Source organism: Larus michahellis, chromosome 11 (genome assembly GCF_964199755.1).
Source record: "Larus michahellis chromosome 11, bLarMic1.1, whole genome shotgun sequence".
Lineage (NCBI taxonomy): Eukaryota > Metazoa > Chordata > Aves > Charadriiformes > Laridae > Larus > Larus michahellis.
In genome coordinates, this window is record NC_133906.1 from 18,855,617 (window position 1) to 18,880,421 (window position 24,805).

At 45.0% G+C, this 24,805-nt stretch overlaps 1 long non-coding RNA gene across 1 annotated transcript in view; it reads left to right on the forward strand.

The window, feature by feature from the left end:
* Window positions 1-3,507: 3,507 nt before the first annotated feature.
* The window catches only part of LOC141749999 (uncharacterized), a 42,450-nt gene continuing 21,152 nt past the window's right edge, over window positions 3,508-24,805 (forward strand). The window contains exon 1 of the long non-coding RNA XR_012589546.1: window positions 3,508-3,621. This is a non-coding gene — a long non-coding RNA (uncharacterized LOC141749999). The remainder of the gene's footprint in view (window positions 3,622-24,805) is intronic.

Below are 24,805 nucleotides of genomic sequence, written 5' to 3' on the forward strand. Positions count from 1 at the left end.
CTCACGGGCGGCTGCTGCTGCCGCCGTGTTTCAGTGCAATAAATCCTGTTGCCTTTGGAGCCTGACAGCCAGTCCGGGATGTGATCAGAAAACCAACGGGTGCTCTCTGTGAGGTTCAGTCCTTGCCTGCGTCAAGTCTGCTTATATCAACCAAGCCAGGGTGTGCTCCAGGAGCAAACCAGTAAGGCAAAAGGCTGACCTTTCTTGGGATAAATATCAAAAAAGGTGGTGAGCACAGTGAAGAGGAGGGATGGGGAGAGTGGGAATTTGGACAAATAAGCTCCCAACTGCAATATTTCCATCCCTAATCCAAGAGAATCACTCAGCCTGAGAGTATTTATGGTCCTGTCAAGGTTGACGGGTCCAGAATTGAACTTATCTGGAAATAAATAACGGTGTGCTTTAATTTCGCTGCCAGTGAGCTGTCTCGGTGCCTCCCCCAGCATGGTGCAGTCTGGCAGGACATGGCTCAGGGCTGTGCCTGGCACTGGGCTGCAGGAGCTGGGGTGCAGGCTTGGTGTCCCTGGGTGTACCTTCAAGGCAGCAGCAAGTGGCCGTCACCCCACCTGGGTAAGCTTAGCTGAGACCAAATGTCCTGCAGTGTTGGCAGCTGCTCTGGGAGGGAGACAGAGAAACGAGCAGTCTGTTTTTCTTTCTCCTACTGTTTAATCATAAAAGAAAGCTTTGCTAAATCTGTGACCCAAATTGTTTCTAAACCCATTAACTGCAAGAAAACCTCTAGTTATACCTTTGAATTTAGTTTGTTGTCTACAGGCTTAATTCTTCCAGGTCTCAATCCTGGGGAATCCTATTCCTGCCCCCTCCCTCCCATCAATCTTATTCTCCACAAAATTCAGAGAACCACTGGGCTCATGCTACATCATCTTAAAGGAGCCCAACAGAGCAGTCTATCCAGCTAACAGTCGGAGCAGTAACAGTTGTTAGCAGCTAAACCCTTTGGTAGCACACACAGAGGGCAGGGACAAGTCTTCTCTGGTTCGTCACCCTGCAGGTGACGGGGACATGACTTTGAGCCAGGCAGGCTCCACCAAGTTCTTGGTCATGAGTTAGCTTGCAGGTTGTGAGTTCAACTTTCTTGCTTTTCCTCACATTTGCCATTGGGTGAAGCAGGACGGATAGGGTGTTTTGTTAAAGGGATGACTCCATCCACTTTTTTTGCGTTTCAGAAGAAAAGTTATGATTCCACATTTCTTTTGGATAAGAGCAAACAAAAACGTCATTATTTTTAAACAAAGGCAACTTCAACTGCAGCTTTATACTCTATCTTTTTTTCAGCTTTCACTTTTGGAGCCTCATATAACTATAATTTTCAAAAGGAAAGTTATTTTAAGGTGAAAACCCCATCTTTTTTTATTTAGAGTGAATCAAATGGGATATTTAACATCACTAATGATTTATTTTTTTTTTACTGGGGAAACTTTGTCAAAACCAAAAATTTTTCTTTAAGTAGTTTCCTAAGTCTCAAAGAGTCTGGTTTTTTTTTCTAAAAATCTTGAATTGGAGGGTGCCCAGATACATTCACTCTGTGGATGACTTTGTTCCTCTTCAAGTGTCCATCATGCAAATGAAGCAATTTGTTGGACCTTTGAGGTTTTCTCATGAGGTTTTCACTTGAGGAATGCAGAGGAAAGCAAAAGCCCCAAAACCTTGTGGATGGTACAGATTGAAGGGTGCTTCTCCTGCATGTGCTGAAGCCTCAGCTTCTTCCCACTGTCCCAGCTGCACTGCTTAAATTGTGGCAGCTGGCGACCAACTGGCATGGTCAGAGCTCCCTGGGGAAGGCAGGCAGCTGCCATGGTTAAAGTCTTCCCCCTTCTATCCCTCAGAGCACTGATTCAGGGAAGCCAATTAAGTCCATCTCTTTACCGCTGCTTCTTTTGCCCTCTTCTGTTTTCTTCCTCCTTTTTATGTTTTCTTTCCCCTCCTCCTTCCATGCATGAACTAATTGACGTCTGATCTATTCAGAGGTTTGGCCCTAAAAAGTAACCTTCAGTTAACTGCTCACATAACTTGCCTTCATTTTTGATAACAGTCAGGGCATCATTTTTGCAAGTGTTCAACAGTAAAATTACTGCTTTGCTCTTGTCAAGCAAATGAGCCCTGAGGCTTGTGTGAGAACCATTAATGATAATGCCATGGTGGGATTGGTGCACTGGGCAGCCAGCAGAAGCACCGCTTCTCAATTCACCGTGCCCCTGCCGAGCAGTTTAGGTTTAATTAACCTGCATTAATGCCTGCTGGGATAGCATTTTCTGTGCCTCCTTTTTCAGGGGGTCAAGTGGAGCTGGAGACAGCTGCTGGTGTCTCAGGTGCCCTGTGTACGTGGCTGGGATCCTGGAAATGTTTATGTCTGTGGTGTGGAAATAAACTCTGCTTATTATGCTCATAAAAACCAGTGGCTATAGCCTTGGGCTTTGCCAGACTTGCTGAGCTGCTGGAGAGAATTATTGACAGAACATAAAAATGCTACAGCACATGGTGCTAGGGTACATGGCTGTGGCCTGTGATATGTGTTTGTAGGGACAGCAGGCTGCAGCACTTCTGGAGGATTCCACCGAGAGTGTTTGTGGGTGTTTCAGTTCTCCAGAAGTTATGTTTTCCACGTGCATCTATGCAGTAGACTAATTAAGTTTACTTTCGAATGGCAAAGAACTCTGAGAATGGGATTTGTCTTGCTGAGTCTGCACCCAGCTGTTGTCAGAAGCGTGAGCATCTACCACAAGAAAAGTAGTAACTAAAATCGGGAGACTGCTACTATTGCTATTTTAGTCATGAGTAATAGGCAGAGGCAGGAGACGACTCCAAATCTGGCACTGAAGATGAAGAGTGTTCTGAGCTCTTGAAGGCAAGTGGCAATAGTTAAAAGTGGGGCTCATTCGCAGGTATCGTGGGTGCCTCACTGGAGCATTGTGGCTTTGGACACAACCCCTTTGGACACCAGAGCTGGAGCCTGGCAGCCCTGGAGGCAGGCAAGGAGCTTTTTTGTGTTTCACTGGATGATAGATGGCAAACCACGCACCTAAGTCCCTCTTTTGCCCCACACGTGGTGCTCCCAGCACAGCTGGCAGCGATTCCTCAGACCCTTCTCTGGGGGAAAGCGTCAAGGAGGGGAGGGAAGCCAGGGGTCAAGCCCTGCTCTGGTCAGTGAGCTTTTTGCTTTTTATCCTGATGGTTTCTAACACACTGGTGCTATTATTTGGAGTCTTAAAGCAGCTCCTGACTTTTCATACTTTTTGCCGCTATTTTTTTGAGGGTATTTCCCCCCTTGGCCCGGTTTGGGGTGGAGTAGGGCCAACTCTGTCCGGCGGGAGGCCCGTGCTCACACCAGTTGCCGTGGCAACCAGGGTCAGCTGACCCGGGTGTTTACCCTGGGGGGAGGCGGGGACAGGTCAGGTGACCCAAACTGACCAATCGGGTGTTCCGTCTCATCCGCCATGCTCAGTATAAAAGCTGAGGGAGCAAAGGGGGTCCTGTTGGCCCTTCTTTGTTGGCTTTTGCTGCCATGTGTCTCCTGCAATGGACTGCTTCTCCAGTGGCTCTCTTTCTTTAGTGACTGACGTCTGAGGAGGACCCCGTCAGCTCATCCGCCTCTTGATCCCGGTCAGTGTGTTCTGTTTCCCGTTTGTCACTGAGTCCAGTCTGGAACTTCCACAGTGCCTGCGGTGACATCTCCCTGCGAGCTTGATATGGTTTTGTGTATATTTGTATATGTTGTATCTACTTCATTATTTCCTTTTTATTTTATAATTAATATTTCATTAAAGTAGTTTAGGGTTTTTTTTCTAAACTCATAAATCTCTTTATCTCTTTTCTTTCTCTTCTTGGAGCGTGAGGTGGGGGAGACGATCTGTCATCTTGTCATTGGCCAACCCAGCCAAAACTGCAACACTGCTGTTGTGTGTTCCTAGCTTTCCCAACCATTCTCCCCTGTGGCAGGTATTTCCCAAGTTCTGTTCGTACCCAAGTACTTAAGGAAGAAAATCCTTTACTGCAACCCTGCTCATCAGGCAGAGCTGTATCCCTGCCGATGGGAAGCCTGGAGCTTGGCATCCACTGCTTAGATGTTAGGGAGGCTGGGGGGAGATACAGTTCTGATGCTGCCTGTGATTTTGAAATACGGTTTTCCATGGGGTCAGAATAACAGTTAGGAGTCCAGTTCCATTCACAGAGTCCAGGCCAGTAGCAGACAAAAGAAAGCTGAAGTGACAGCAGGCTTAAGACTGCGCGGCCCTGATCCTTATTCTCCTTGGGGCTGTGTCCTCAGAGTAGGTTGGCAAAAGTTACAGGAAAGCCCTGGCATAGCCCCTCTGATACAAAGCTCTGCTTCTGCCTCTGAACCGGGATTATTCCTGGGTAAATGGCTGTACAGTGAAAATAACCCTAGTTAAAAGTCTAACAATACAATGAGCAGTAGGACCAACAACACTCAGGTTTCAGATGGACGGTGCCTTCTGCTTGATGATGAGCATTGATTAAAGCTTTCCCAGCGGCTTGGCTTTATATAAATAGAAAATAAAGGGTGTGTGCATTCATTTTCTCTAAGTATCTCTCTTTAACCTAGTCATTTTTGTGAAATGTGTTTTTTTGGAGATGCTTTTTGTTCAGTAAAACTGCCCTTGAACTAGCTATTGTGCTTAAGGTATTGTGGACAAAAAAGAAAAAGGTGTGTATGTCTATACACAAAAAGCTTTATCACGTAAGTCCTGTTTCTTTAAGAAGTTCAGCTTCAGCAGGCCTCTGCTGAATCCAGTCCCTTTCATCTTCTGCAGAAAGAATGCAAAACTTAACTTTCTTCTTGTTGGTTTATGATTTGCCTGTCCTAGAAGGAAAACAAGTTCAAAAATCAGAAAGGCAGATTTCCCTGCATATGAAGTTCAGATGAGCCATGGGTTTTGCAAGGTATCCACCAGAGTTTGAGCAATTGCATCAAAATCTCTGATTCACCTTTGACAGCTCAGTGACTGGTGTTTGTCTCACTAGATGAGAAGATATCACTGCACCCTTGCTCGTGCCTACTTGGCAAGGACTAGGGAGAACAGACTTATCTGTAGAAGAACTTGGCTGTCCTTGTTTCAGCATTGCAGTGCATGGGCATAGTGCATGAACCCCTGCTTCACCACTGCGAAGATCAACAGGTCAGAGCAATAAGAAGGTGGTTAATAGCAACAGCAGTGGCTGGAATGGCCAGGAGAATATTTTCAGTGTTGTAGCATCAGCAAGTTGCTGAGTTTACCTTTCGGAAACTGCTCGCAGTGAGAAGTGTAGGATGGCTGTCCTATCAGTGGTGTTACTCTGCCACTGGCTTCTTGCATTTCCCTTCCAGGCTGGATGGGCCTGATCACGAAAGATGTGCTTTTTTGAACAGTGCTTGCTTGTGTCTTTCTGTGGCTTGATGAACAAATGAAATGAATTACTAGTGAAGTGGTCATTAGCACATATTTACATAGGTTAACTGCATGGGGTAATGAAAGATCAATTTGATTTTTAGTGGGGCTACTGATAGAAACGTCTTCCTGACAGTGCTTCCTGACATCTTTCCTTGACATTGAATTATATTTTTCAGGCCTCAGCAGGTTGTAGCTAAGGATTTAGCAAGGCCTCTGGGTGATGTCAAAACTTGCTTTTGTAGGCCTGGGTGTTGGATTGAGGTGTGTCATGCACGTAGGGTGCAATGATTAAGTTTACCATTGTAGTCCAGTGGGGAGATTTCTAAGGAGGGAAACTACCATGATTCACATGTATCGCCACCATTCTGGATCCTTTGGTGAATCACTGTTGCAAATTTTCATCAACAAAGATGAAGAATAGCTGGGTTTAGGGCATCTGGGTACTTAAAGCATGTTTGTAATAGCCATAATTTCATTATTCCTAGCAAAGGTCCACGGTCATCCTATTGTCTGAGCTAAGTATGAATGGTTCTAATTTATCCAGCTTTTCCTGGGCTAAGCACCGTGTTACTCTTGGTAAACCACTACTGCTGCCCAAGCAAACTAGCTTAGAGCTGGTTCTGTCATGTCTACATTAGTCTGCCATCTGCCACCTACACCAAACCTCCCCTTGGCTGCAGTCCAGGGCTCTTGCAGGCTTTGCAGATGCTCAAGCACCCCAGTGGCTGCAGGATGGGAGTTTAAATAAAACAGAGCATTGATGTGGAGATGAAATTAATTAATGTCCCTGCTATTAAATTACTGTCTCTAAGGGAAGATTTTTATTTTGCCTCTAAGATGGCAGAGTTTCATTAGGAAAAAATGAAGATTTGGAGAGCTCAAGTTCTGAAACACTGTATCAGGTTTATTTATAATAAGTAACAGTTGCATCATTTTTCTTGTGATCTTAGTAGAATATAGAGTTCTGGCCCCCTACTTTTTGATAAGAGAGTTGCTATGAAAAACCTGCTCTTGTGAACTCCTAGATTGCAACAGACCCCTATCCATTTTTTAAGGATCAGTCCCTTACTGCTTCTACAGGTCAGCAGCTGAACACCTCAGTGGGGCAGCCATTCTGTTATCTATTAATTTATTTCCAAAAATGTATGGGCAAAGCTACACACACCTTTCAGAGCATATATCAGCTGTGGGCTGGTGATGAGTGACTCTAGTGGCAGATAAACTGCTGTTGGTGGGGCGGGGAGGGGGGGAGGACCCTTTCCTGTGTTCTAGCCTTGCCCTGCTTCAGATGAGAAGCAAATTGCTTTGATTTTGTGTTGCTGGAAGTTTGCATATTCCTTATTTATGGATGTAATGAGACGCAGGGCAAGTAAATAAGAAGTAACGTAATATTTAGGAAAAAAAAAAATGCTGAAATATGACTTGGAAACCTAAGGGAGAGCTGCAGCCCTTGGCACCCAGAGAGCAATAGGTTCACAATCTTTGCTGTGTGCCTGCTACCCACTGAGCATCCTGCTGACACTGGCAGACTTCTTTAGCTTGGCATTACTGAGCTAAATTGAACAACAGCCTTTTGTAGGAGTGGAAAGGTCAGGGTAGAGGTGCTATGGTCAGGAAGTTTGTACAGCAGCTGCCCATATGATTCCTAACTGCAGCCAGACCTTTCGTTTTCTCACTGTCAGAAGCATTAAATTAAAATAAATAAATAACCTCCTCTACTCCCGCAGTAGACACCTCTATTTTTATTATATGAACTGGGAGAAAAAATGTACCTGTAGGGTACACATAATTTATTTAGAAAAATAGGAATGGCGAATATCTGCAGATGATGAAAAAATTCCGCAGTCCTTGGGGTTATTTGATCTGCTAATTATCCATACTTCAGAACCCATTATTCACACTTTTCTGCATTCTTCCAAGAAATCTGTTTGGCAGACATCTATCTATCTATATATATGTTTTTATAGTTTTCTGTGAGATCAGCAATAACAAAAGTGAAGAAAAATTCAAGTTGTAAACTATTAATAAAATGCAAACACACAACAGACGTCTTTGTGTGATGTTTGCCAGTAAGCAGATGAAGACAGAGATTTCTGCTATGTCGATATCTTGAATCACTGAAAAAAAAAATTAGTTTTGCAAACTTGCCTTTGCCCAGCTAAAAAAACCAAGGGCAAACTGCAGCTTCATTTGGAAGCATGTTTGGCGCACACAGCAGTGGTGACTCATGTATATTAACATCAGCAGGGGTTTGGATCTCCTGCACCTTGTTACTATAATGCCAAGCTATTCATCAGCACAAACACCACCCTGCACACTCTCCTCCAGACAAAAAGCCAAACTACGGAGGCCTTGGGAGCTTCAATTTATACCATGCTTGATCCAAAGCTTGCTGAAAAAATTACCTTTGACTGAACTGGGCTGAAGAACTCCCTAAAACAGCCCAGTTCAGGTAGGAATCAGATCCCAATCTATGTGTCACACTTTACACCCTGACTGTTTTGCAGCATCGTGGAGAAGGTCACCTTCGTGATGCAAAACTGCTGGTGAAACAAGACTGTGCTACTTTCTGAGAGAGAGCTCATAGTCATGGAAGGGGTTTACAAGGATCGATGCTTGCTGGCTAAAAGAGAGGGGGTTTATATGTGTCCCAGTTTCTCTTTTTTGCTGCGTTGTTGGGCAGATTTCTTTTTGTCATTAACGAATTCCTGTAGAGAGGGCTTCTTCGTCATTGTAATTCGCCTACCCTAATTGTGCCTTGACTCTTTCTCATGGATGTCGTTGCTTTCAGTTTTTTGCTGGGTACCTCCAGCCGTGACATGGTTGGAGCTATATTCATATAATCAAAATGAAGGAAAAGCCCCTGATGTCCTCCAGAAAGGAGCATTATTCTGGCTCTGGTGTCACCAGCTCATGCTAGAAATGGTAACTTAAGTTAATGGTCAGATATGCAGGGGAAGGCTGAGAGTTTGATGTTCGAGGGCACTGTCTCATCCTCCTGTGGGTTTGTCTCTCCACTGGCACATCTATGTCCCTGCTCCTCCACTGCCATGGATCTGCAGGCATCCTTGAATTCCTGCAGGAGCAGGAGTTAGCCAAGAAATGGGCAGATTTACCTTATTTGGTGCCCACTCATTGAGTGTTTAGAGCAGGGTGTTGCTCATCTCTCCCTGATTATGGTTATGTTGTAGGGAATGTGTTAAAAAAGCAGCATCTGCTATTTGTTCCTGAAAAACATGGGGATCTCCTATCAGGACAAACATTTCCAAAAGTGCGTGGCCTCTGTGACAGCTACAGACCTAAGAGGGACTTAAACAGTATCTATAGAGCCAGAATTGACCTTCACCAGACTGGATTTCATTCTCTGAGCTAGAGAACAGTTTGTTAAAATGGGATTTCTATTGCTTCTCTCAATACACTGGCAAATATATCTTGCCTCCTTGGGTCTGTATTTTCTGAGTGCTTCATTTAAACACTGAGCTCGGGAGGCAGATGAGCGCAGGAGTCTGGTGATATTTGCAAAAAGTACTTTATATCCCAGAGCTGGCAAGTGGAGACTAATAGAGCTTTAGTCCTCTTTGGGTAGAAAGTCGGGTGACATTTTCAGAGTTCATTTCTGCAAATCTGTTTTATGTCGTGTCTTCTGCAGGACAGAAGACAGTTGAAAATGATTTTCAGAGGCATTAAGTGAGAAGAAGAGACAGACGTTTTGAGGGACATGGACACATGTGCATATAAAGGATCATTATGAAGATCTGAAGATGGTGTTCTTCAGATTACAGAGTTTTCTCCTTTTTTCTTTTTAATGCACTTTATCTGAAGTAGTTTCTCTTTCAGGAACAGATCTGTATGATGGGGGTATGTTTGTATTTCGATGGGGTAGGTTTGTCATCCCTCAAGGCAGCAAATCTGTCAAGGCTCCAGTGGCAGGCTGTCAGGCCACCGAGCAGTTATCCTTGTCAACCACATTTGAGATGGCTTGAATCCAGTGAGTTGAGTTGTGTACCCCAGACATAAGTTGCATCCAAGAAGCAGGGAGCCAGCCTGGGGAGAGTCAGGGATTTGAACAACAAAGGCAGGGAAGCGCACAACTGAGTTATCTTATGTTGCAAATGTGACTTTCCACGTGTCAGCGATCTGAGTGCGAGTCCACTGAGGTCTGGCTATTTCAAGAATAGGATAGACAGCCGAAACATAGCAGAATCTCCTGGAGTTTCCCAAGTCTACCTGCAGTTCATGCAGATTGGAACAGGAGGCAAAAGAAGTGTTCTGACTCTGGATGATGATATTGTGTTGTTTGTTTTAATGTAGGTCAGAAAGTCACATTAGAACTGTGGTAGGGAATAGCACTTTGCACGAGGTCATGATGTAGACCAGTGAACAACTGACTTTGTCTCCACTCATGCCAGCTGGCCAGGGCAGGTCAGCCCAGCAGCAACTCAGCTCACACCCTCATAAAACAGTGGCTAAGCTCCACCACAAGCATAAACTGACCTTTCTATAAACCTGCTGTGCTGCTTTATGTCAGTTGAGCCTCTGGCCCAATCATTTTTAAATGCCACTGTTTGCCAACCTTCCATTGTTCCTGCAAACCAACTGAGTGTGTTGAGAGAGGATAATTAGGGAGAACGCAGTAATTAACACTGCTGATAATAACCCAGAGGTGTAATTTAGCTGCCTGACTTACACTGAATTCCCTGCGCTAGAGGAGGAGTGGAGGTGGAAAAGGCACCTGCTGAAGTCTTTCATAGCAGCTTAGCTCTCTGCAGGAGGCAATCACACCCCAAGCAAACAGAAACCCCTGAGGTCTCTCGTGAGCCGCTAATGATTGCCTTGCAGACAGTGATGGCATGTCAGTATTGATTATTTTCCTATTATAAACTCCTTCCTCTTGTCCCTTTTTGCCATGATCTGTTGGGTAAACACAGGAAACAAGTAAGCGCAGATGAGGTTTGTGGTTACGAAGTGTTTGGAGGAGGAGGGGAAGCACCGATTCAGCTGGTAGTTAGTTCTTGTTCTAAGAAAGTAGCTACAGCTAAAAGAAAGTCCAAGGGGACATGGTGGTATAAGGATAAAAAGCATCCTTCAGGTCTATGCGGACTTTTCTACATTGACTTTATAAGAGCCATTTTTTAACACTGACTGCTGTCTCGAGCACAGCTGCAGTTGGCAATTTATGTGCAAGTCCATGGTCAGGGCTGTTTGTTTTTTGTAGTGTAGTCACTCCAAATATTTCATGACCTTCCTTTTCCAAGAGGTCCTTGGAAGGTCTCGTAGGTTCCTCACATCTCCTCTGGTGTCCTTTTGACTGTGGCAGGTTGAATGTGGAAGAGATGAAGCCTGTTTCCCACATTCTGGTCACTACTGGCTTCACGTAAGGAAGTCTCACGTCACTGGACACCCCCTGATTGGTGGCCAGCTGCTCTCTGTAGCATTTTCTCAGAGTGTTTCCCATCACTTAGTCCAGAGCCAGCATTAATTTTGTGCAGTGCAAAGTCCTTCTGTTCCCTACAGATTTTGGTCCAGTTGTAGTTAAACTGCAATGTATTTGCTTTAGGATTGGTTAGGTAATGCAGTCATTGATACCATTCTGCACCTTGGGTTTTCGTGACTGCAAGCAGCTACTGAAAATCCACTGGATTGTGTTTTCCGACTAATAATACTCTCAGAAGCTTGGGGCAACTGGTGTGCTTCTCCTCACGTAAATTAAACGAGTTAAACATGTGCCAATGTAAGGTCATAATTTTTCTTCTGCTTTTTTTTTTGCATGTGGCATTTGGACTGTCATTTCCTAAACCTTATTCCTTGCATGATAAATGAATATGTTTTATTCAGGATGTTGGAGTGCACTCGGGAGCCATGAGCAGTTCTAGCGACCTACTCTGTGACCTTGAAACAAGTATTTTCTTTCCCTGGGTCTGCTCCTTCCCAGAGATTTTAAAACCAAGTAATTGTCACTGATGTCTATTATCAGCTCTTAGTCTTTGGACCTGTCCTTGCTTCTGTCATGACAGTAGTACATCTTACCCTGTAGCTGTGTAGAAGTTGGACATTTAGTCTATATTAATTGTCTAATCTCCAAAGAATGATTTAGTCCATCCCAAAATAGCTTTCTAAAGAAGGTGTGGTGAATCATTCTCCTGACTTGCCCTTTCTTTGTTCACTGAGTATAGCAGAAGCCCAGATGGCTAATGAGACTAGAGAACTAATTTTTAAGAGATGTAAGTTTAGGTAAGAGGGAGGTCCACCCATAAAGTCACAAAATGCAGATGTGAGAGTCTTGTCAGTAAGACCCCTTCCTTTTCTCTTTATTGTGGATTATGATTTGGTGTTTTTTATGATTTGGTGGGGTATTTTGTGTGTGATACACGTCTTTGTTCAGTAGCAGTTAACAGAGCTGCACAGCTTTCCTGATGCAAAGGTGTTGGGTTCTGTGAGTCAACATGACAGAGAAAAGGAAGGGAGGAAATTTGTGAGGAGAAAGGCAATAAAAAAAATTAGAAAACGAACTTGATATAGTTATGTTAAAAAGTGCTATCAGTGTTTAGCAGGGAAATAACACAGTAATCATGGGGTCCTGCTAGGATAAGTAACCTCCTTCCTGCCCGATTAATGCTGTCTTTTTGTGGGGAGAAGGTGGTTCAGTCTTGATTTGTCAGTAAGTGTATTATACTAACTCTTACTGTCCTCTATGATGGTTACAAATGGTTTAGAGATTTGTTTTTATTTTCCTTTATTTTCTTTCATGCTTTCCCTTCCTCTTCTGACTGTCAGGGTGAATTTGTATCTTCTGGCAATGTTGGGGAGGTGGGAAAGATGTCAAAAAGAGGATGTAAAAAGCCTTTTAAAGTGAGCTGTTAGGAATCAGTTTGACATTTCTGACAAAGGGAAAGGTTACTGCACACAGCTTTTCAGCTCCTATCTTCTTATTCCTTTTCTTGTCAACCACAGCTGGAACCAGAGGAATTCCTCATCATGACTGGCTTGTCCCATTCACGTAGTTAATCTGGCAGGTAGATTGACTCGGTGTACAGGCACTAATCACACTCTAAAGGGTGTGTCTAGCACTTGGGGACATCTGTTCTTACCAGTGTCCCCTGGACTTCTAGTAAGCAGGCTGGCCAGTTCAGAGGTAGCCCTGGACTCTCTCCCCACCATCTCTTCCCTTCTTTTTTTTTGTCAGGAGTGGGAAATGCCTGCTCATTCACATTTGTGTCCTGCAAGGAGACCTTGATCCGTAACTGAACTTTATTGACTGACTTGCTCCAGAAATTTAAGATTACAGATTTGGAGCCATCTGCATAATCTAGTGAACCTTTGCTGTTGATAACAGACCGATGACACTGATGCCAAGTTTGGCGCCCAGGGACATCTGGCCTCGGCTCACTCTCTGGTCACCTGCTTGGGGAGAAGGAAGGAGAAATTTAAACGCAAAGTTTAAAGACAGCCCACAAATGGGCATGCCAGAATAGAAGGGAGGTGTGTTCAGGAAGGATCTTTACTGATGAAAAGATACGTCTTTTAGGCGCAGAAATGTTTTACTGTTGATGCTTTAAATTGCAAATCAGCTGAACTTGAGACAAGGGAAATCAACGTGCATGAGCATGTATTTTAACTAATAGGTGCTTACATCATGTTTGGTTCCTGGATAACTGAGGAAGAGGAAAAAAATAAAAGAATTTTTGCAAGTTCAGCTCATTACGAAGAGCAATAACTAGTTCTAAATAGCCCTTTATTTCTTCTCAAATCTTATTATAGGGCTGGTTTAATAGCTTCAGTTTCCTGGTTTGTAATATGAAATAGTCAAGCACTTTCAATATTTTGGTAAAAATATGCAAACTTGATTGTCTTTCCAAAAGCAACTGAAAACAAACTTATTTAAGGAAATTCTCAAGTGTCTCTTCCTTAGCTGAGCATTAACATTTTCTGATGTAGGTGCAGAAAACAAGTTTCATTAATTCTTGTTCTTCTAGCCAGTGCTTACTGGTTACGTGGGTTTCATGTGGGTGGGAGGAGGGCAGATCTCCTTAGAGTTTTCGCCCCTTCTTCTGATTCGCCTTTCTGGACTAAAACCAAAGGTAACATTTCTAGAGGCCCCGAGAAGCCTTCAGTGTCAGAGCTTTTCTTGGCAGGCAGAAGAGCGCAATTGCAAAGCAGAAAAGAAGTGCCTTATTTAGACAGCGGTTGTTGCTCTCCAAGTTGATGAAACAATTAGCTGGAGATGATGCCCTGTTGCCATTCTCCTCTTTTAATAGCACCACAGTGCTCCTTTGCCAGGACAAACCTCTTTGTAGCTTTAATAAACCAGGTGAAATGACAGATGACTTTCCTCACATTGGACTCTCCAAGCCTCGTAGAGGGCAGATTTTGCTGGCAAAGGGAAGCATGTTCCTCCTGAAGGAGGAAACCAATCTACCAACAAGACTACTCTCTGCCTATTAAAGCAATTAATAAAAACTGGAGCAAATCCCCTCCTAAAAATGGCTCTAGCAGCCAGAAAGGAGATAATGTGGTAAACACTGGCCGTATTCCCCAATGTTAGTACAAGCTGTGCAGTATGTTGTCTAGTGAGTGTAGCAGTAAAAGCTGCTCTAATCTGTGCAAGAGCAACAGTTTTCCATACCCCTGACAGACACTATTAAGCCATACACTGAGAATGATGAAAAGCTCCTCTGCAAAGTGGTGTTGCCACAGATCAGACCAGTTCAAGCAGCTGTTGGGTTAGAGCACCGTCCTTTATTTATTTCCTAGTGACTCGTTTCCACTACTACTTCTGGAAGCAAATAGTGTTGTTTGCCAGGTTGCAAGCTGAGCTTGATGCTAAATCTGCTGGAAATGCTGAGCAGTGGATGCTTCTTTATCTTCCGTGCGGTTGCATATGGATTGGTTCTTGCAAGAATTTCTAATAAACGTTTTGGTGGCCCTGTTTTATCAGCTAATAGGAAGGCTATCATAAAAAGAAAAAAAAAAGACAGAGAAAAGAGGAAAGGGGATTAAAATTAACAGTGATCTCAATTCCCTGCGTTTCCGTTAAACAACCTCATTAATCCTGTCTCAGTGCATGTACTATGTCTGCTCCCCTCTCTGACAGGTCCCCAAATCACATTCACTGCCATTCATTATGTGCAATGGAATAAAACATTTATTCAAAGTCATGTTTTATTCCTGGGAAAATATCTGTTTCTTCAAGCTCTGGACATATTTTTAACTATTAGCACTTCCCTTCGTGGCCCTGGGCTCCCTGCCCAGAAGTTAAGTCCTGCTGATCTTGATGGTTTCATGCCACCATGCAGTGTGGCCCTAGTGGGACAGACACAGCCTTCATAGTGTCTTGTGCTTGCAGATAACACAGCCTGGTTCTGAAAATGTGACAGTTCTGGAACATTTTTGGCATTTCTTGTAATCCCTCTCCATGTCATTGTGACAGGGGCCTTGTCAGCCAGTGTAAGTAATTTAGTGAGCTTTTGGTCAGCACTTGAATTTTCATTTAGGAATAGCAATAATGAAAATGCAGCACCCTTTTTCTGAAGTGCCTGCCGTCCTACTATGACCAGAGCATGCTGGGACTGAGCCTTTTTTCTAAGTGAGGAAGCTATGGACCAAAGGTGCATGTGAGTATTTAATGGGCAGCAGCAAGCTGGATGTCCTGACTCCAGCTCGTCCCTGATTGCTTGACCAAGCTGCCTTTTGGGTCTTGTTAACTTAACTCAGCCATTAAGTGCGCAGTCTGTGAAAATGAGTGTCCGCTGATTTACCCAGTGCAGATAAAGCAACGGGGCTTGTTTCCAAACACCCTGCAAGCCAGCCAAGACCTGAACTCACTTGAAGATGAAACTTAGAACGCTGAAAAGTGGAGGGGAGTGCAAACACACAGGAAATTCAGGTTTTGAACTTTACAGCCAGTCTCTGTCCCACTTCTGCTATTGACACATGCAGTAAATCAGCTCAGCGAAGGTGCAGACCGAGGAAGATTCACTGGAGCTCAGTGACAGCTTTGCTGTTCAGAGCCTACAAATCACCCAGGGAGCCTTGTTACCTGCCTGTAGGTGCCAGTCAGGGCTCTGCAGCATTCGGTGCCTCTTGCCCTACGTGGCTAGCACAAGGAAGATCCACTTCACCCTTCTGCTTGCTTGTCTCTCTGCTAGAGAATGGCATTCTGTTCCTGCGTCAATGGCTGTATGTCAAGGGAATGTCATGAAGCCATGGCTGTAACACAGCTATTTGAAAACAGGACATTCAACAAGCAGCAAGTCCAGTGTAGCCTAGATTTCCATGTTTTCCCTTTTGCATCTAGGACCCAGCCCTGCAGTAGCCCAGCTGTCCTCTTCTCGCTTCATATCCCCTCTGATGGGTCCACCACACGAGGGAAAGGACATGTTGTGACCAAGTCACAGCTGCCTGCAGTGCTCAACCAACAGCCTGCTCTCAAAATAAGCAACAGTGGAGCTTCGGTCTGGCTCTTCACAGAAGCTGTGAGAATGTTATAAGCACCGAGACTCTGAACCCTGCAACAAATTTGGCTGAAAATGGCCAATGCATTTAGGAGTTATTAGGAGGGATAGTCGGTATGCTCTGTTAAGCCTTGTTTCCTGAGGAATCCGGGCTAAAATATTGCTCAGACCTCTTAAGGCAGTTATGCCCAAGTGCACACACTGCTTTAAATCAGGAAGCATGAAAGCAAATTAAGGTTTTAAATCACCATAGGTCAATTACCAAGTGGCTACTGCAACCTGTTATCTTTGCTGAACCACTGTGCAGGCATGAACATCTAAATCAGTGCTGTTTAACCCAGAGTTCTCAAAGCAGGACTTACTCAGTGCTGCTAAATCTCACCACTCTGCAATCATGTTGCTTTCAAATTGCTGTAGTAACAATAAAAAAAAAAAGATCTCTGTGAGAAAGGTTCAAGTGTTCTTGTAGCTCTTAACCATCCTCAGTCACCCAAGTAGTAGACCCAACCTGACTCAACTTTCCTTTAGGTATTCAGTAGTTCTTAGGATACTCTTCCAGCATTTGTAATTCAGAATATCTTCAAAATATCTTTGCCAGCTTTCATCCCAGCTGCTTTCATAACAGGAGTTATTCTTTTCCTGTCTTGAAAACCAGCTGTCACTGGTCTGAACTGGGGTACTAGCCTAATTGTGTTTAGGGTCCTATCTAGACTAGAGTTACAATGAAGTCAGAGTAGAAGTGTGATTACTTATAGTCTGTTTATGAAGCAGTTGAATTTCACAAGGCAGATGGGACCTTAAATTTCTGTTTTCATAATCCCAGATAGGAGAGTATGGCTTTGGGCTTTTCTGATCTACAGTGGATCATTGTTCCTAAAGTAGAAATGTCTCAATTTAGTTCCTAAAGGGAAGAATCCATCCAAAATGAATATTGTCAGCAGTAAAATAGCTAACTTTTGGGAAGAAGATAGCTCATGCTATAAAAAACACGACCCCACAAACACAATTTTCTCCTATAGACTGATAATGACTCATTTCAGTGTCTAAAACATAATTGAATTGCTCCTTGCAGCAATTAGAAGAGTCTGTCGATGTGCAACCACTTAATTGTGTTTTGATACTGTGGGACTCTCTGTGGCAAGCTGAAAGCACCATTTTGATGCTGAAATTAGTTGGTCTTTGCTGCTTATTTTTTCCTGGACTCCATCCTGGACCAGAATTCACAGAGATGGGAAAGTGGTGAGGATTTCAGAGACTACAGGTCGGGGTCTTTCTCAGCTGGCTGAAATGTTCACTGCCCCAGTGGCTTTTTAAACCTCTAGCAGCCCATAGTCTTGAACTGTGATTGCTCCCTGTCCACACCATTCAAGGTGAGGATGGTTAGCAAAGATGTCTGGATTAAACTGTTGTGCTAATCCATTTATTGTGTCTGAAGGGGATTAGGGAGCGATCGCATATGCAGCTTTTATAAAACACAGGCATCCTAAGGGAAGGGGAAGTGAGATATATCTGGGCAGCAGGTACCATCTGAAGATGGTCTGGGCTCACCGTCTGGGTCAAAGCAAAGTGAAGTTGGATGGATGGAATGGTGGTATTTCTAACAGCCGAATGGATAGACACCCTCAATAAGGCTCACTCCCCATGGAAGCTGGTGCATGTGCCTGGCTTGGGTAGCTTAAGCAAAAGCACAAACCCTGACAGGGCCAGAGGTTAAAATAGCAAGGACAGAATTCACCTTGTTAGAGTGGCCTGGAGGTGCCTCTCCAGTCCACGCAAATTTCTGTTCAATGATGTGTTCTTAAGTGCTCATCTCAAGAGAGGAAGGAAGAAAAAAGGTTGTTTGTTTTTCTGCTAAGGGGAGTCTCAGAGATAATCAGAGCAACGGCCGGATGGTGTGAGGTACCCAGGGAATGAAAGCTGTGCCCAGGAACATCAGGATTCCATGTTAAGGGATTGTGTAGGGAAAAGCCAGCATGTCTCTGCTGCTCTGGCTGCCTGCCATGCTTCAAAGTATGAGCCAGCTCTGTCTGGGCAGCTGGATCTGCTTGAGGACTCTGCCAATGACAAGGCAGCCAACTTGTGAGAGTGAGAGGTGGTCAAGCTGTCAGAAACCATCTCTTACTTAGAGCTATTATGAAGGAGATATAAATGCAGAACCAGCTCCTTCACTCTGGCCAAGACCAGGACCCTGGGCAAAGAGGCATCTCTGCCTGCCCATCAGCCGTTGTGATTTGATATGGGCAAGTGGATGCAGAGCTTTGATCCTAGAATGTGGTGCTTTGGGAAGGCTTCAATTTTTTATTGTATTTTATCTAGCATGCCTTCACTTCGGAGCTGCAAAATTATCCTTTTATCTCCAGTCCTATTGTTAGCCAGCTGCAGTAGTCACAGGCAGCAGTTATGTCAGCACAGTCAACCTGTGGTGTCCCAGTTGAGTGCATTATGATACCATCAAATGATTTGATTCAGCTGCTGAAACATCCCAGAAGACAAGCTGTGCCCTCCAAACCAGCAGATTTGGAGCTAGATCAGAGTGTCTTCAGAGTTCAGATCCAGGGCTGCTCTCAGGCCTGAACGATTCACGGCAGGATCTGGGATGAGTCTCTGAAACTTCTGCCATGAGCAAAGATGAGTCAGCCTGGTCATTTTTGCAGCCACTATCTTGTCAGCGTCATGACTTAGCACATTCTGTTAACCAAATACTGAATTTCACATGTGATGATATGCCAGTATTTTCACAATAATTGTTTTATTGTCAAAAAAAAAAGAATGTAATTCTAGTCAAAATGGGAAGACTTGCAGTCTTGGCTGATTAGCATTGATAAGTGGATTTGGAGAAATGAGTGAAGTTAGGAATTTCTACTGTCTGGCAACCTTATATTCATTATGAAAGTCTAGCAGGAGTTTCAGTCATGCTGCTTTGCACTTGGAAAGTGTTTAGCTCAGCTCGAGACAGTGTGGGAACAGTCACAAATGACAGAAAATGTGATGCCACAGGAGAGAGACTGGTTTAGGGGTGGTAATCAGTGCTGGGACGCAGATGAGCCCATGAAATAGCTCAAAGGAAGTCAAAAGAGGTATCCCTTGCCCTTGTAATGGGTGAGAAGAGAAGGAAGACAGTCCAGCTGGCTCACAGCAGAAGGCAAATGGGAATGTCTGAAGGATGTGTTTTGGGGAACCTAAGAGGTGCCAGGTGCTGTTTAAAGCTGGGGGAGCTGCCTTCCCACGGTGGCAGGACTGTTCGTGACGGCCGCAGCTGAGGACAGGAGCACTGGAGGGATCTGCATTTGCCGGGGCGGTTGGATGTCAGAGAGCGCGTTGGGTGCTCCCTCATGTGTGCACAGAGCGACTGGCACGTTCCCCAGGGGCGGTTTTTGTGTTACATGTCATTGTGTGTGTCACGCTTCAGCCAGGGCTGTCAGTGCCTGTTGGGAGGTGTCACGGGCTGCGTTCCTCCTCTGGCTGGATAAATCTGATTTTCTGAATGAATTGCTATCCAAAGGTATTTCCTCACAACCAAAGGGACCAATAAACTACTCTCGTTTTCTGCAAAATGGGGAGGGGTGGGGGGAACATCATTAAAGAGAACAGGTATTTCCCATAGAAGTATTTTGTTTTCCTAACTGTGCTGGAGAGATCAATAACACACTGCGTCTGAGCATGAGAAGCAGCTGAGCACTCTCCTTCCTGATCTGAATAAAAGCAAAAGAAAAGAAAAAACAACCCCAAAACAAAACCCACAAAGGTTGTGGGTTTGTTTTGTTGTTTTTTTTTTCCTCACTTACTTAAAAAACCCTCAAACGAACCCCCAAAACACCAAAGTAATTTATTTTGGCAAATGTACCAATTCACCATTTTGGAATGAAATTCTGAACTGGCTTGGTTTTAAAGTGGTAAAATAAGTCCAGCTGGCATTTAATGAATTTTCTTTAGCTGAAGCTATTCCTGTCACACCCCTGAAGAGCCTCTGCTCCGGCACCAGTGGAAGCTGGGAGTAGGGTTAGAAATAAACTAATTACCTGCTTAAAAATACTTACTCCAGATTCACCTGATCTAATTCTAGGCCTTTGTATCTTTTGGCTCTGTTTCTCATGATAAATATGCTATTGGTGGAATTGGACAAAAAATCGGGGATTTTTTTTTCACAGTATGAATGTATGTTTCAGTTTGTGTGTTTTAAATTGTTGTTCCCCTCCTTTAAAGGAGCCAAACTTTGTTTCAAAAACCTGAAATAAAATGTCGTGCTTTGCCTCAGGAAGCTGTGTTGGTTGATGGGTCGATTTTCAAACTGTCAGTGATCCACGTGCTGGGGTGTTCACAGAATACTAAGAGCTATTCATCAGCACAGATGGGGAAACTGAGGCATGGATGGGCCTCCCCTCCCCAAAGTTTGGAGACAGAGCTGGCAATGGGACCTGGTTCCCTTCAGTGCGGCTCCCTGTCTACTGGACTGCTAGGCCTTTCCTTTTGTAATTAGCACGGAGACCAGATATTGCCCTTTACGTGTGCTGTTAAGGCAAGAGTGAGCACAGGGTCCAAAATCTGTGGACACAGGTCTGAAACTGGCAATCAGCCCACCCAAAAAGAAAAAAAAAAAGTAAAGAAACAAAGCAACAAAGCTTCTGGGCAAGCAGGAACGGCAGCTGAGCAAAGGTTCAGCAGGTCCAACCTGTGTCTCTGTGTCCTGCCCGTAGCATCCCGGTCCTTGCCCAGGTGTGTGGGTTTGGGCAGGAGGACCCCGCTGCAGCGGTGGGATGCTGATTCCTTTTGCATTGCCGAATCCCTGGTGGCATGGGTTAATTGAATGGACATCTTTCATTAAACAAAGCCTTCGCCATCTGTTCCGTCCCAATTATAAATGCAGAAAAGAACATATTTCTCAATTACAGTGGCGGGGAGGGGGGGGAAGGTATCAGTGGTTTCAAATCCTGTAGAGTTTTTCTGTAAGACAGCCTTGCAGCTGGGAAGCTTAGTTCCCTTCTTGGGCCCAGTCTCCCAGACCACCCATTTTCCTCCCTGAAACAGCAGTTTGGCTGGGCTAAGAGACAGGAATTTCTGCAGAGAGTTGTCCCTTGGTGGTGTCACGGCACAGGAAGGGGACAGGAGGGCTCTTTGCTCTATTTATGCCTGCAACTAAGGCAATGGAGAAAGAGCTCCCTACAAGCTGTTATATTGTTTTACCTTCCTGGTGATGGAAATCCCACACTGATGCTATGCTGAGTCCCTATCTCTTCCTGAGGGAAAGCATCTTCCAGGCTGAACTAAGGTACTGAGTAAAAGATCTCTTTGTTTATTGCGAATAATGGCGATAAGCAGACAGGCAAAAGATGTTGTCTGAAATTAGAGAGGCAGTGGTGTAAATCACCGTGTCTGGTCATGTCCTGCATGTCTGGCTAAGAGTGTATTCAGTTGGTGCTCCATCCACTCACTTGGGGTGTTGGGATCAGCAGCTATCGCTGGGAGAGGCAAGAGGTGGATGCAGAAGCAAATGCCTGATGTTGTCCTTGGAGATGATTTCCAAATCAGGAGGCAGATTTGTTCTGACCTTTAGGAGGCAGAGCTGATTTGTTTTGTTGCTGTGCTGTGTTTTTTCTTTATGTTCCCATTAATCATTTTCATTCAAATGAAACCTGCAAGCGTGCAGTGTGCAGAACTCATTTCATCAAGCTTGTGCGTGTGTTTGCGTGTCTTTAAAAAAAAAATACCGCAACCAGTTCTGTTAAATTATTAGTCCTGTATTTCTCAAGTTTACTGTCACCCTCAGGTAAAATTGCTGCTGCAACTAAATAAAACCTCTGGAAATGAATTCTGGCTCCTGACAGCCCTTAAGCCCTTGAGGCATTTAAATTCTGGATTTAGCGGTAGGATTATTACTTCAGTGCAGCAGTTAACCATGTCTTTAAGCAGAGTTGCCTGTAATAGTCAGTCCTGATTCCACAACACTTTTACGATGAGGACAGGAAAACAGCCCCTTTTGTTACGTACTTTTAATGTAAGTCATGGGATCAAGCATCCCACACTGCTTGAAAGACCTACTTTAAAGTTGCAGCCTGAATTACTTTGCATCTGGGTCCTGCTGTACTGTGTATTTACCTCATTTCCCAGCTAAGGCCGCCTTGGCAAAAATTTCAATGCACTTGTCTGTGTGTTTGCTGGTGTTGTTGCTTTCCTAATGACAGTAGCACTGCAGGGGGCTTCATTTTGCTCTCACCACTTTTTAATGGTTTCAAACTATCTTTATTGCTGAAGCCAGCTTGTCCATCTGCGCCGGTTCAGGAGATGCTAATGGGGCCTTGCATGGCTCAGCTAACACGGCTGCGGCTGTGGCCACGGAGCCAAGAGCGCACTGGGGATGGCAGGAGGAGCCGAGGGGGGCCGATGAGTCAGGTCCTGCTCCCAGACACCAGCAAACAGCGAGATGCTGGAGCAGGAAAGGAGAATGAAACAAGCCAAGGAGGTTGAAGCTGTGCAGAGAGCACAGCAGGGTTATGTCCTTTTCTTCCTTATTCATGTTAATGCTGTAGTAAAAGCCTAGGCTATACCCTCTGCCTCTTCTTTTGAAACTTGCATCTTAGGCTACAGTCCTTTTGCAAAGACAGTGTCAAAGCGTTTCATCTGCTGTTGCACTGGAGAGGAGGGAGCACAGTGTGGGCGACAGTGCCTGAGGCATGGCACTGTGCCTGGAGGTGGAGATCCACACTTAGGGAAGCAGGGGCAGTACAGCTGGCCAGAAGGTACTGTGCTGATTTACCACTGGAGATAAATATGTCATGGGGCAAATGGTGGAAAGACTTACTGATAATATCCGAGGCCTTGGCAGGCAATTCTGGGATCTGATGTTAAGCAGGAGGTCACTATACAAAGGCAGAAGACAAACGTCACCATGCTTTTTATTTTGTAGTGCCTCTGAAGAAGATCTTAACTCCACATTAGTCTTAGTCCTGATTAAACACCCTGTGTGAATATTGATGAATTAATGAGCACTTGAACTCTAAGAGAGCTTCTGGCCAGCTTCTGCTGATCCCACCGTCAGACAGGGTTAGTCTTGATGTCTGAGCAATTTGAGTACTCAAAGGTCAGGATGATCCCTTTCCCCCTCCCACCCACATCCCAGCTTTCACAGATTTGAAGACACCATCAGCCTTTGGAAGAAGGAAAAACAAGTCTGACTCTATCCAGAGCCAGTTGCATCCGTAAAGAGCCCAAAAAGATTTCTGTCGCTTGCTATTTGTGCCCAGCTCCTGATCAGTGCAGCTGCAAGACATTTATAAACAACCTAAAATACATCTATGCTAATTGCTGACAACTTTGCTTGAGGACCAAATCCTGAAGTAGACCAAAGTGGTGATGGTCCCCAAGCTTCTAAGAAGATGCCTGTTTCTCAGCTCACAGGCAATCTTGGTCAAGCCCCTAATGCAGAATCCATAATTCACATACTTACCAGTGAGAGAGACAGTGAATTACTAAATCCTATGGGACTTTTGCTGGCTCTCAGCTTGTCCCTCACCCTGGTTCCCAGGGCAGAGGAGGCAGAAGCAGGCACTGTAGAGGGGCTGTTAGTGTGAGGGATGGAGCCAGCCCTTGTCCAGCTAGATTTATAAGAGTGGGCTCTGCAGCAGCCCCAGTGACACTGCCAGCTCAGCGGGCAGCTGCAGCATCAGGCGTGTCTGAGATGGAGGTGGCAGCAGCCCTCCCACCAGCCCTGGCTGGAGGTGGTGGCACGAGCAGAGGCAGGTAACACCAGAGGTGAGCAGGGGACTGCAGCGCTGTCTCTGCTCCACGTGCCTTGGCGGTCTAGAAAGGTTTATGAGCTGCAGCCCAGGGCTGCAGGAGTGTCAGCCAGGATTCTGTGAGGTGTCCAGGCTAATTATGCCCGGCGATCCTGGGCTGAGTAACACCGCAGCACTGAGTCCATGCACACAGATGTCTCTACCCCTCACTCCACTGAGCCGCGTAATGGAGAGCTGACTGTTTGTGACAATTTAGGGCAGTGCTCTGGCTGGAAGGCCAGTGTAAATTAGACAGCATGATGAGAATAGTGAGGACATAACTGATGGGCTTAGCATTTCCTAGCTAGGAATAAACAAATTCCCAAGCATCGCAAGTTTACAATGGGCGAAACACATTCAGCCCTCTCCTCAGTGTGCTTGTGTATCCACTGATAGGCACTAACACCATATTAGAGGGCAGGCAAAATAGCTTTTACAAACCTTGTGCGCAGAGCAGTGCTCAGGCACTCCTCTCTGCTTTCAGGCACATCTTGGGTCTAGGGCAAAACACGTGCCTAACTGTATGCTGTGGAAGGCACACAGACTGTGTGCTTCAGCTGGAAGACTGAAGAATAGAGTCCTGTTAATGTCCAGTGGCCTCACGGAAACAAACCAGTCTTGTAAACGCTGGGCAGTTCAGTCCTGTCCCCTGTACGGCATTGAGCACATCTGCCTCCCAGTTCTGGACAATGCTTCTGGGCACCAGTGTTGAAACAAATTGTTTCCTGGGACTCAGATTTTGGACATGGACATTTGATCAGCTTCTGTGGAGAGCACATAGCAGGTTGCAAAGAGAATCTGTCACAGCGTCGAGCCATGCTGCCCAGGAGGAGGAGGGAAGGAAGCCCTGGCACGTAGGACCTTCATGGTTGTTGGACAAGAGCTGGGCACAGCTGGCATTGTGCTCTGGGGTGGGTTCAGCGTTTGCTGCTGCAAATCTGGGCTGCGATTACATTGTATTGCTGAGAGTAATGGCTAATTAATCTGCTGAGTGATGGAGACGGGCGTTAAACCTGCCCCTCCTGGGCCCAATTCCAGTCACAAGCACTACAAGGCCCTGCTCTTTGCAAATGCAAAATTGCATGAACAGTTAGCGTGCCATCGAATCCCTGCTCTGACTGAAAAGCTGCAAGCAGCTTTCCCCTCCTCTCCTGGTGAGGTTAAAGAGAGAAAGGGG